Here is a 14,144-nt window from a genome sequence, read left to right as displayed (position 1 = left end):
CGCTGTAAATACTTTACTGTTATTGTGCTGCTGGATTCCTTTTGATGGCATGTCTAAATTCAACAGAGGCAGATTGTTGAATTATGTGCCCTGTTGAATGGCAGATGTGTCACATGAAACGTAAGAAGAGGATAAGATAAACTGAAATCGACAGAGCAGCCAACATCAATCATTAGATGAATTTCAATAGACACAAAACTGATCTATGAGAAGTGTCAACTATTGAAAAGCACAGTGTAAGATTTGACCATGGATTGCACAACCACGGAGTGGGAAAACAACTTAAAATATACCCACATTACAACATTTTCCTGAAAAACAGCACCAGCTCTGCTGGTCTGTTCAAGGGTTGTGTGTCATATGCACCAGCTGCTGCTGTTTTTCTCTGTGTCCCTGTGTGTCAAGTGTGTGATGAGAAAGGGAAAGAGAGAGACAGGTCAGTCATGGGCAATAGGCCGATGTGAAGTGATCAACATAAAGTGTGTGTTTTCCAGTAAAGCATACTCAGATCCCCCACCCACTCCCAATTTCTGGGCAGTCTGCTGTCATGATTATCACACTGAATCATCGGTGTGGACACTGAATGCATAGTACCGTAATCTGCAAATGATGAAGTATGTAATAAATATGCTCTTGCCTGGAAAGATTTGAGAAAACTCTCAGACAAACAACCAAGTCACTTTCTTTCTTTAGCAAATTGTATACAGGCTTATAAATGATCCCAAATGTAAACATATTCATTAACCAAATGATGGAGTAATGATGGAGAGCCAAAATAGCAAAGATAGCTAGCTAATTTAGATACGTCTGATAAAATACAGGCTATCATTGTTAAATAGTACATGACAGTATTAAGAGGAATTGCTGAGGTGAGGACTTTAAAATGTTACTTATGTGTAACCTTTGAATCCGAGTCAGTGTGAGACCACATCTTTACCATTAGGAAGAAGGATGATGTTTGTCAGCAGTCGTCACTTGTAATTTTGTATTATAGTAACATTTTTGAGGTTAGGTACCGATGGACACAGAATCTCTTGGATCGACTTGATGCTTACGTACTTAAGCCCGAGACCTGTCCCAGACGAAAGATTGCCATTGTGAAACAATCGTCACGATTTTTGTGATTTTTGTGACTTTATCGGTGGTCCTATGTCGTACAGCGAGAGAGGTTCAAAGACAGCCGTTTTCCCGGTCTTGCGTCCAAAGATAGCCTACGATAGTTTTTAGACAGTGTCAGAAATTGTGTTTCCTGCTACGACATGCGTACCGGTATTGGTTTACCACTAGCGCATGCTGGTGACGTTGCGCAAACGTGTGACGCAGCTGTCGACGCCTCCATGTCGCACAGTGTGATAAGGTAATGATCTTATAGGAGTGCAAAAATCCTGCAGTATATTCCAGGCTTTAGACTGTAGAGCTGACGTCTGATAATGGCACACTAATGTTATTTTCTATTTGCTTTGAGCATGTTGACCAGCAGAGTCTTACCATTGACTTTCTGGGCTGGTAACTGATCACTTTTCAGGACTTTCTCTGCATCAGAAAATCGCATACTGTGACAGAAGGTCGTAATTTATATGACGTACCTACTCATTGACAGTTAAAACAGTGGGTAGTAAATAGTAAATATGGATAGTAAGAATGAATTCGGACGTACTACTTCCGCTATGTTGATACTGTACATCACACACCATCATGTCAACAAGTTAGTCATAACTGGAATGACGTTAATAATGCTCAATTTAACTACAAGGGACAGCTAATATATGTATTTGCATTTGAATAGAGCTGTGTTACCTCTTTTGGACTTTTTGTCCTGTCCTTCTTCCTCGGATAACTTCTCTCCCATGGATTCATTGGAAAGTAAAGTGTCCATTAAATGAAGACTTCGGGATATTGCCCAAAGTAGTAGGTCATCCATGTACTTTTCGGTTTTGGACGCAGCATTTGTCTTAATAATCTCATCCTCTCTGAGATATAAAGCAAACAGGTCCACCTACTCAAGCAAGCCATGAACAGGGCTGTGAGTTTGAGATGACCATGCAAATCATGTCAACTGCCGAGTGGCCTTCCATGAGTTTTATATTTTATGGCAATGAGCCAAGTTTTAATGTCTTCTCATGTTCTGATGGATTCAGGAAGTATATACTCTGTTTACAGGAAGCTTGGCCCCTGAGGTGGTCAACGTAGACACATTTGATATATTGTATGTAACACCATCTTAATCCCTCGCTAGATAAATATTTAATGTACTGGTATTAGAAATAACGGAGGATGTATTTACAACAGTCATCAAGCTATTAAATTATGCATGTTTGGCGCTGATAAACATCAGTTTTTGTTTCATCAATAGGCCATCGTTTCATTTCATACTATTAAAACCATGAAATTTCAAGTGGCTTTGGAAAAACATCAGATATGTTAAGTCAATTTAGCTTTGAAATTAAGCATAATTTCTGAGCATCCAATCTGCTCTTGGAATGCAGATGGTCAATAAAATGGTGTAGTTAAAGATCCCTTAGAATATTAGCCTTAAATCTGCCTCATGAGTCAAGCTTTTATGGTTTCTTATTAAGGCCTGTTTTTAGTTGTGCAACTGCTCTCAGGACTGGTAGTTTATGAGCCTTGTTGGTAAGGGTAACAAGATAATGGAAACTAGAAAAAAGGAGAATCAATAAATGGCACAAAGCAGGATATTGAATAATTGAATCGTTCAATCATGTTATAAAAGGCCTCAATACAAAAGACTGAATAGGTATTTGATTTCAAAGGGTCCATTATGGCTGTGTAAGGAAGTGAGCACTGGTGATCCCTCACCTATTCATACAACTAAAAACCAAATAAGCTTAAACAAAAGTAACCAATGATTCTCAGTTGGTCCAGACAGAGATGTGAAATTATTTCTTGATTATTTATGCAGAGTACTCAACTTAGTCATAAAAGCAATGCTTTTCTCAGTTTCTCTCCTTGCGTTTAGGTTTATGGAACCCAAGTTTGGCTCCACTGCTGCTGGGAATGAAACCAGTGAGGCGTAGGCTCAAAAAACTCCAAAATTCCCCTTCTGACTTTACAGTGACGTTCAGCCTCAGCTATTTGACCAGCCATTGTGCGTCTGCTGTCTGATAGCATACTGAAGATATTTCTATCCTGTTCAGTTACTTTGCCCTTTCTTTCCAACTCTTTCCGCCTTGGGGGAGGGATTTAGTTGCCAACCTCTTGGGCTGGAACCTGAGAGGTGCTGTTAATTCTGAGCTGGTGTAAAGCCAAGGCCCAGAATCTCTGGTTCAGACTTCAAATAAGACTCCGCACTATTGTGCCTGTCCCTTACCTCTTTTACCCAGCAAGCCCTCCCCTTAGTCTTCCTGTTGCACCAAAAGATGACACCAAATACGGCTCTTTTCATCGACCAGTTGCATGCATGCAACCAACGTTGAATGCAGGAAAAGAACAGGACTGTGGCTATGATCCATTGCATGGGATCAGCTCCATAAGGAGACACAGAGGGTGGGGCTTGTTTGAAAGATACGGGTATACAAGTTATTAGGGGATTTTTAATGAGTACAATTCAAAAATGATTCATGCATCTGACAATTTTTTGTCTCTGTCAGCCACTCTTGACAGAGATGGCCAAGCGTTGGCTGGCTTCATTAGGACGAGCAGACGGTTCAGAAACGCACTTCGGCTGTCAGCGTTTAACACCTCGCCCAGATGAGCACCGCCTGTCCGTCTGCTCTCTTGCAGGGTGCTGTTGGAACGCAGCACTTCGGTACGGAGTTGTCTGCGAACATTCTCCCTCTCTCCACGCTGCGGCTGCATCTGTCAGCATATCGCTGCCTGCTCAGGGATTTCACCTCATGCAAATGAAGTCCACGGCATGACTCAGAATCTCCATTTCAAACCCCAACACACACACACACACAAATAAACCTCTACAGAAAGCCCTGAATCGCACACTTCAAACCACCGACTTGGTGCTTATGTAAACTTGAGTCCCGGTTGTACATGCTTTGCTGGTTACAGTTAAACTAGTCTTCACATGACTGGTTAAAACATGTGAAAGTGATTTTTTTACCCTTTTAGATTTTATATATTGATATAAGTCATTCTGGTGCTGGTTTATGAGTGATGGGTGTAATGTTGGTTTTAGTTAGCAACATTATCGCACCTCACCTGTTGTATGTAACAAACAAACCATGGCTTAAATGATGTCAGTTTTTCTTTGCTATTAATGCAGAATTGGTTTAAGAATGAAGTGCCATTTTGTGTTTTATGATTAATTTGATTTACCAAGTAGGGATGTTGTAGGTCTAGGCATGGCCGTAGCCAGGGTTTGACAATAAGTGAGGTCCAGGGGTGTTAAGAGTTAAAAAAAATGCTATCCCAGGAGAAAAAAGGGCATTAAATAAACTTTAAGTACACTAAATGTACTATTTTGTGCACTTATTTTGTAGTTAAAGCTGCCGTCGGCAACTCTGGAGGATTGAGCAGTTTCCAAATGTTTACAATTTCATGTCCCTCTCCCACTACCACAGAGCAACCTCCCTTCTCGAGCTCGTCCTCGTCGCTCGAGAACGCATACTTAGCAAGAATACTTAGATTACTTGCATAACACAATCATACAATCAGTGGTTGCTAAAGCACAATTACCTGTCGAAGAAATGTTGCAAGCTCTTCATCCAGCTTGAACTCTATAAAATCTCGTAGATTCCTCCACATTTTAAATGGTGGGTCGATATTGATCCTAGTTTTATTACGGTCACGGTTGCTTTATATCTTTGTTTCCTTCTTTTTATTTGTTGTTTTCCTAGTTTTGTTTGTTAACCGAGGAATCGGAAGTTTGTTAGTGAATGTTCTCTCTGCCATCACGCTGTGTTCAATCCAACACGCTTGTGAACTTCAGGCGGATGCACGTGATATTGTAACGCACGCGAGGGAGAGGAGAGATCTGTGGCGCGGGCAGGTACTGTGATTGACAGGCAGATTTTACACAGCCCTGCGCTGATTGGACCAAATGAACCGGCCTGCGCTGATTGGACCAAGTGAACCGGGAGCAGTGAATTTTTGCAAAACAAATAACAGGCTCTAGGTGGAGCTAGAAGTGCGGGGTTTTTTCTTAAACAGTGTAATATATGTTGTTCTGTCGGAGCGTAGTGTTGGTTTCAGTGAATATGATCAAAAAATATGGTCAAAAAAGTTGCCGGCTGCAGCTTTAATATATCAAAATTAGTCTTTAGTACTTTATCTAACTGTACTTAACTGTGCTATTTTGAGACACTTATTTCAAAACACTAGAATCTATTTACTGGTATTCTATACTTTTTCAGGTGCATTGAAGTACTAAAGTAAATCCTTATATATTTGACAAATTTCACTGCTCTACATCTTTGTACCAGTGTTATTTTTTACAGATTTTTAGTGTTAAAAGCGTTTATTACATACATAATCATGATGATGTTGCGTGTGTCAATAACCTGCCCACGCTGAATGATGCTGAATGACGGCATTTGTTCACTGTTTAGGTGCTGGTCACCCCATGTTGCCAGATATTAGTATGAAAACAAACAAAATAGGCCATAAAGAAAAAATAAGTTTAGACTTTGTCTTTCAGCAATAAATCCGAGACATCGCTTACACCAGGGCTATTCAAATCTTACCCTGGAGGGCCGGAGCACTGCATAGTTTAGCTTCAACCCTAATCAAACTTACCCACCTGTGATTGTCTAGTGATCATGAAGACCTTGATTAGCTTGCTCATGTGTGTTTGATCAGGGTTGGAGCTAAAATCTGCAGTGCTCCGGCCCTCCAGGGTAAGATTTGAATAGCCCTGGCTTACACTAACCAGCACATTCTCACTTTATAAATTTCCCAAATGTCTAAAGAGGATTTTTCACAATGGGATCTGGCAACACTGCGAATGCTGCACCCGCGGCTGCCAGCGTCTCACAGCTGTCAGTCTCCATCATTTTACACAAAAATATACAGTAAACTGTCCAAACTTAATTATATACACGGATGCCAACATGAATAGTTTAAAATTACTAGTTGAAAAGTTTCGTTGCCAAATGAGATAACTCCGTTTTTTAATTATTTTTCAGAAATCTCATTTTTTTGTTGTGCATTCCAATTAATATCAATTCAACTGCAGTTGGTTTGTTTTTATTTAAACCTTCATAACTTAAAAAAATACAGCTAAGTAGCACCATAAAACAAAATAATAACATGATAACATAATAATAAACATGTTTTGTCAAAAATGTTAAAAAATGGATTTATCTCGTTTTGCAACGAAACTCTTCCAAAGCGTTTTTCAAACATTGTGCACTCCGCCTTTACATAGTGTTTAAATGACCCGTACTTAGGAGCACCTCTACTTGACCAACCAGAATTTTATTTTAATATTTTTTGAATGTATTAATTTTGTGAAGCGACCTTGGGTTCTTGAAAGGCGCTATAAAAAATAAACATTATTATTATTATTATTATTTATTGAGGTTAGGCATCAAGGGCTAGGAAATAGATATATCTAGGGTTGTTGACAAGAATGTTGTTCCAGGACCAAGGATGTAGATTAAGTAACATGTCTGACTTTTAAATCACAGCATGTCTTGGATTTTCTATGCTGTTGTATTCAAGCCATCAAACGCGCAAATGCAGCCATTGCTGATGTTTAACAAGTGCCTGCTTTAGCTTTATTAGTTTATAATGACTCAATAATTTAATTAATCCAAGTGGATTTACGAAATGAGATGGGATTAAATCAATTTGCATGTGATGCCAATTACATCATCAGAGCGGGAAAGAGAATTCATCAGGGGAATTTCCTCCAAGTCTTGCGTCAGCACAATAACCCAGAACCCTAGACCAGATGTCTATATAAACATACCCCTGTTCGTCTCCATCTGTCTTATTTCATCATTTTATATCATTGTTTTGTTTGTCATTGTACTCTTTTATCTATTACGTCCCTGTTGGAATACGTCACGTTTTTTTCCCCTGATGATTTATTTCTTGCATCAAAAAGCCAGATCTTAATCATGACCTAACCAGCACCCACATGTCTGTTTTAGTACATGGTATTTGTTTACAAAACATTTGGAATTATCCCTCCATAACGGCTGGGTCAGAGTGTTTTCACAGTGGTGAGGGCAACAGTTTTAATTGTAAACTAATCGTGTTTGGCATTTAGAGTTTACACATTTGATGCATCATAACCGGATTAGCCGAGCCATCACCTGCTTATTTTTCATTCATAGTCCAGTGCAGTCCATAAAAAAGAGAAAAGAATGTGGTTGTATACTGTACCTATATGGATAAGACCAGAAATGTCTTGCAGTAAGTTGCTTTCTTCAAACCATGTGTTGAGCATGTTCAGTGCAGATGACCTGAATGCCCGATTGTGTTGTGTTTGAGAACTGGCAAGCATTAAAAACAGAATGTTAGAGAAGGAAATGACCCACTCTTGAGTTTAGGTGGGTGTAGGAGGAAACAGTGTAGAGTGGGCGAGCATGGAGGCACACCTGTCACATGTTGGCAACGGCGTGTGGTCCTAATCCTAATCTGTGGTTTGCCCCCACTTCCCCTTCCAATGCTTTCTCACCACCCTGCATGCCTTTCAACTGAACATGGAAACACAATAGTTGTTAGTTTCCAAGAAGGTGAAAAATACTATGATTTTAGATTTTTTTTTTTCTGTAATGGTCAGAAGGTTGTGACTGAGGTGCCCTTGAGCAAGGCCCCTGTCCCCCAATGCTTCAGTGATAGCCGCCCACTGATCTGGGTGTGTGCGTGTGTGTTCACAACTCTTGTGGGTTAAATGCAGAGGTCACCTTCCAAGTTTGGTCTTTGTCATCTTTACTAGGGGGTCTTGGGTAAAAAATGGTCCTAAATTTACTAAGGCTTGCCTAACCCTTGTCTGTGAAACTGGGCCTTAATGTGTCATCTTATGCTTCCCACCAAAAACATATGCATAACTTACTACAAATCTTCTTCAGACCTACGCTTGTCCATTAGACATTAAAGGATTAGTCAATTTTCTTAAAAAAAATCTAGATTATTTACTCACCACCATGTCATCCAAAATGGTGATGTCTTTCTTTGTTCCATCTAGAAGAAATTTCGTTTTTTAAAGAAAACGTTCCAAGGATTTTTCTTATTTTAATGGACTTTAATGGACCCCAACACTTAACAATTTTAACGCAGTTTAAAATTGCAGTTTTAAAGGACTCTAAACGATCCCAAACGAGGCATAATTGTCATTTTTTTGGCAAGAAAAATAAAAAATATGCACTTTTAAATGCGTAATGTTGTAGAAAGGTCATGTGTAACATATATAAAACGCACATTTGCAGACCATTTTAAACAATAAACTGACACAAATACATTAATTATTATCATTCCACATACAACAACGTTGGAACGGTCCTTTTTCTCCACACTTGTAAACACTGGGGTGTAGGTTTGCATGTGTCATCCGTAACCTTTTGACGTGATGACGTATTACGTGAGGTTGTGCTGGCGCGTCACAGGACCAGAGGAAGACGAGAAGTTGTGGTTTAAAAGTGCATATTTTTTTATTTTTCTTGCCAAAAATGACAATTGTTTCGCTAGATAAGACCCTTATGCCTTGTTTGGGATCGTTTAGAGTCCGTTGAAACTGCAATTTTAAACTGCATTAAAACTGTTAAGTGTTGGGGTCCATTAAAGCCATTAAAATTAGAAAAATCCTGAAATGTTTTCTTTAAAAAACAATTTCTTCTCGACTGAACAAAGAAAGACATCAACATTTTGGATGACATGGTGGTGAGTAAATATCTGGATTTTTCAAAAAGAAAATGGACTAGTCCTTTAAGGGGCAGTTTCCCGGACAGGGCTTAAGTCTATACCAAAACGTTTGGGCTGTCTTAATTGAAACAGCTTGCACTGCAATATCTTCCCATTGTCCCAATATCAAGATGTTTTATTTGTAAAAACTACTTAAATGTTCTAATATAACTAATGCCTAGTCCTAGCTTAATCTAAACCCTGTTTGAGAAATCGCTGAATGTACTTGCAAATATTAGAGGTCGGTTTGTCTATTAAATCTTGTTGACTTCTTCAGGTGGCACAGTTACCACAATGCAACCTCATGTATTGCGTCTTAAAAGTCATGAAAGACTCAATTTTTCTCATGAAGCATGAGATGATGAATTAGCAAGCTTTTAGATATAAAAACGGCCTGGGAAAATGAAGATCATTCAGTTCACACAGGGAGTTGGGAAAACTGCTGTTTGTGATAGTGGAGTGCCAGAACACACCACATGGCTAAATAAGGAAAGTAAAACGAGATGTTTTGAGGGATCACATATGACTTACATATGCTAGATAAAAATTTCAGATTTATTTGATGCTTTAAAACCCTACAATATAGAAGACTCTGATCAAACCAAGTGTCGCTCTAGGAATCACTTGGATGTCACAGTATATATCGCTGCCAATTATCTGTTAGTTAATTGTTTAAACATTTAAGATTATTTGCAACAATTTTAAGAATGAACAATAGGCATCATCATCACCACTCAAGTTGGTTTGCCTTTTCGTGACTGTAGGGTCCCCTGTGGTCCTATTCAGTGGTGGAGTCCTCAAGGTACCACATCACACAGGCATAATCAGAATTAGGGAACGCAGAACCACTAGCCTACATGTGTGTAAACCAGAGGTTTCGCTTTGATGTAGTAGCCATGGGGCCTGCGTTCTGAATCCCAGTGTACCTCACTCCTCATAAACCCCTCCGGTTCTGTTGCTGTATTGGAAAGGAAGGAAATGTTTTGTCCTGAATAAACCGGATAAAGCGTGTTCATGTAGGTTTTTTAGCAACATGTGGAAAGCATCTTTTCTCAGAGGAGTCAGCAACTACTTTTATCCTTACAGATGCAAAAATAGCACATGATTATTGAGAATCAATAAGGACAGCACTTTTACCACTCAGAGCAGATGTTGATATGATTGGATGTAAGCATTTACTCTAAATATCTCTTAAAGTAAATAAACGAGTGTGTGGTTGTTGTGATAGACTTACTTGAAAGAGACTCCATTATCAACATTTTACAGCACACTTATATAATCTGCATCTCTGGAGTTCCCTCTAGAGAAAGTTTTTGCATATTCATACTCATTTATAATACATACTGTATTGTCTATCCTTTTTATACTTCATGCATATGATGTAGCTTGTTAATTGTCTAATAAATTGTGCGGTTATGACGATTAATTGCCTGTTTTAGGACTTTGATGATTATGACGATTAATTGTCTGTTTTATTGCTTTGACCTTTAATTATCATACATTTTTTTGTTTGTTCATGTAATGATTTTTACACGTTCTGATTATTTAAATTACATTTTTGTCTTATGTCTGTAGTGGCTGTAAAAAAATCAATTCCTTACAGATCCTTAAGAATAACATCCTTCACTTACCTAAATTGTATCGCGTTACACTGTCAGTTAAAGGAATAGTCTACTCATTTTCAGTATTGAACTATGTTATTACCTTAACTGAGAAGAGTTGGTGCATCCCTCTGTCGTCTGTGTGCGTGCGCGTGGGCGCTGGAGCGCGCTGCGACACTTCGATGGCGTTTGGCTTAGCCCCATTCATTCAATGGTACCAATCAGAGATAAAGTTAGAAGTGACCAAACACATCAACGTTTTTCCTATTTAAGACGAGTAGTTATACGAGCAAGTTTGGTGGTACAAAATAAAACGTAGCACTTTTCTGAGCGGATTTAAAAGAGGAACTATATTTTATGGTGTAATAGCACTTTTGGGAGTACTTCGACTCGGCACAGTAACACCCTCCCTCTCCCATTATGAGAGTGAGAAGGGGAGTGGACTTTTCAGGCGAGTAGAAGTACTCCCAAAAGTGCTATTACGCCATAAAATATAGTTCCTCTTTTAAATCCGCTTAGAAAAGCGCCACGTTTTATTTTCTCTTCTTAACTTTTCTTAGTTAAGGTAATAACATAGTTTAATATTGAAAATGAGTAGACTATTCCTTTAAGGAGCACCATCTGATACTGACTTATTTATACATGCTCTGCAGCACCCCTTGTGTTTTTTAAAGAGATGTGCAATCATTGCGGTGATCTGAAATCATCGCGATGAGGTCAAACTATTGCGATAAGATGATTATTAATTATTTAAATCAGTACTTAATTTGTCTTCAGTGCATTTTAAACTCCATACAGTATGTTTAATGCAATACAGCTGCCAGTAACTTACTGTAGATTTTACATTTATGTTATTTACTGGCAACAGTTTGTTTAAAGTTAAATGAACATGAAACATTTTTAGTCTTTATCTTCTACAGTAAGTTACTGGCAACCAGCTGCATAATTACGGCTTATTTTTTACAGTGTAGATGAACAAACTGCTATGTAGTTATGAATAGCAAAATTCTGTAAGTTTCTTTTAAAATATAAATAAATAGGTCAGCACATGTTTGCATAACATTGTGCTGATGTTTTTTATATATTATATATGCATATGACTTGTTTACTAAAGAGTTTTTAACACTATTCTTTATAAAACGGATTTGCAACAATAAAATATTGTTAATAAATCTTCTATACAACTCATTTACAGGGGATATTCAAGCACATTAGATACCCAATTTTAAATACTCACTATAGTATTGGTTCTCAACCTTATTCACTTCAAGACCCCCTATTGCCCATAACAATATTTGAAGGCCCCCAGTCACCAGACACGTGTATGTTTGTTACAAAAAACAACAAGAAATCTTGATTTTTGGTTCTTTTAGCTTATTTGAATGCTTTATTTTGTCTTGTTTTGAATAATTTAAAGTCATCTTGAGGCGTTTTTGGAAATCTGTTGAGGCTCCTTGGTTGAGAAACACTGCACTGTAGTGTACTGTAGTTTTCTTACATTTGTTACCTTTATTTATTGTGTATTTTAATAATATTTTATTATCATACATCCTATCAGATATTATTTCAGGTATTATTTTACCCCACTCTGACTGTGCCATTGTTCTACAAAAAAATAAAACAAAATAATCAATATTTTCTATTTGGTTTCAGTAGATTTAACCAGATAAAATTTAGAAAGTGAATGATGAAACTTGCTTCAGGCACAGTGTATGAAATAATTTGATGGCGAATGACTGCTAGAGAGAAAATATGTAGACGAGAGAAAGGCAGAAAAGAAAATGCATGAAGGGGGGGGGCATGAATAATGCTGTTAAATACAGGAGTCCCAGAGCCTGAAGATGTTGGCTTGCGTCTTCCAATGCAATGTCAAGAGTTTAATGGAGAGCTGTTACCTTTATTTTCAAATGCATCAGATTACAAGGTTATGGTGCAATCTTCCATTCCCGCTCCACGCTTTTGTCACTGCCCATATCTTAGACATGATGGCTTTGACCTGGCGAGCCCTAGAGATTGGCCACACAGTGGGATCTGGGATTTGGATATCTCAGAGGAATATTTTATTGCTCAGAGGTTACACATTCAATGCTCAAGAGGCTTTGAGTTGCCTGTTTGATTTAACTTGATGTTTGTCCTAAAATTCCTTAGAAATAAAAATAGTGACAGGTGCTTAATAAGTGCAAAGCTTTAGTGGATAAAATAGCTCGGATAACATGGTCTTGAAAGAATATTTATTTTGTTAATTTAGTTAAGATTGCACACTTTGCTGTTGGGACGAATCTGCTCATATTCTGAGACTTTGCTGAGATGAAACCATAGATGAGACACATTTGAGATTACTGAGGGTGTTCCTTAGACAGACAACTTCCATCTAATCCAATTATTGTGACAATTACGACTTAAAAAGAGATCTCATTAAATCTGCTTTGGGACAGGAAATGGGGTCTGGAAAGGGTCAAATGCCATTTCAGCACAGACCTCCCTGAAGGATTTGGCCTTGGCACAGAGCCACAACCATGCCCAATCTGTCTCTCCATTAGGTTTTGAGGCAGTTGGGTTTTTCTTCCTTTATTGCTAAGCTCTGCGATTTCTGTTGCTCATGGGGTTTTGATCCTGTTATACTGTTGAACATAAAACAGCCACAGTCTGGTACGGATGAGATACTCTTAGGGCGACGTTGTTGCTCATAGCTATATTCTTAATTTTAATGAATATAAAGATGCGTGAATCTGTTCACCATCTGTGGCAGACAGCAGGTTCATCCCTCTAGTTACAGAGCCGTGAAGGATTTGTTTTCTAGTCTGATGATTTATTAAGTCTGAACTGGTGTGATTGAAAAGTCTCACAAACATGGCTGATTCATATTCACGGGTCAGTTGCTGCTTGCGTGTTTAATATGCATTTAAATTAAAATGACTCGTGTTGCATGTACTGTGTGTTTGAGTGACAGTAAAACTTGCTTCTTTATTCCTTGACTATGTTGGTAAAACAATGACAGATTACCTTGACAAATACTTTTCTTAATAATGCATTAATGCTATAACATAATTAATATAATACAGATACCCTGCATTTTTAAGTTTAGTTTCTTTTTTCCACTATAAAATGTAGAAACATAGAAATGTAGAAACGAGGAGCTCAGATGCAAAAGCCGCTAAATGCCACCTTTGTCAAAAATTAGACCGAATGCTCTCGGCACGTATTATTATTGTCATCAAATACTTTCAGTTCAAATCCACTTAGTTCTGGCCTTAGGTTAGTCAGACATAGCAGTTTGTGGGCACAATGCATTAAGAGTCTGATAAAAAATGCTCATTTATAAGAAAACGTGTCAGACGCACTTATGCTGCGTTCAGACCAGCCGCGGTAGAGGCGTCAAGCATGAGTGATTTCAATGTTAAGTCAATGTAAATACGCGTTGACGCGCATCTAGAGGTCTCGCGGCGCTGAATGAGGCGTTTCCCAGAAGCCCCTCCCATGATGCGAATTTCCGCATGAATGTGCTTTCACGGGCGAATGAAGCGAGTAAACTCAAACTGTTCAAGCGGCAAACTAGGCGCGGTAGACGCGAATGTGACGCCTCAAAACGGGTTTTGCATCGTAGCTCTTCAAATATTATTATATTTACTGACATGAAATATTGGTTTATTTTTATAAAAATCAAACAAAATTTTGTGTGATTTATGCCTAAAACAATCTTTTATAAAATATTAGTCTTTGGGT

At 38.3% G+C, this 14,144-nt stretch overlaps 1 protein-coding gene across 1 annotated transcript in view; it reads left to right on the top strand.

Annotated features, from left to right (window-relative positions):
- bcl2a (BCL2 apoptosis regulator a) overlaps positions 1 to 14,144 on the top strand; it is a 56,483-nt gene that overhangs the window by 32,979 nt on the left and 9,360 nt on the right. The gene's annotated exons all lie outside the window — the stretch shown is intronic.

The sequence above is a fragment of the Misgurnus anguillicaudatus genome, chromosome 25, assembly GCF_027580225.2.
Source record: "Misgurnus anguillicaudatus chromosome 25, ASM2758022v2, whole genome shotgun sequence".
Classification (NCBI taxonomy): domain Eukaryota; kingdom Metazoa; phylum Chordata; class Actinopteri; order Cypriniformes; family Cobitidae; genus Misgurnus; species Misgurnus anguillicaudatus.
The sequence above is the reverse complement of the archived record's forward strand: the minus strand, read 5'-3'. Positions and strand labels throughout refer to the sequence as shown.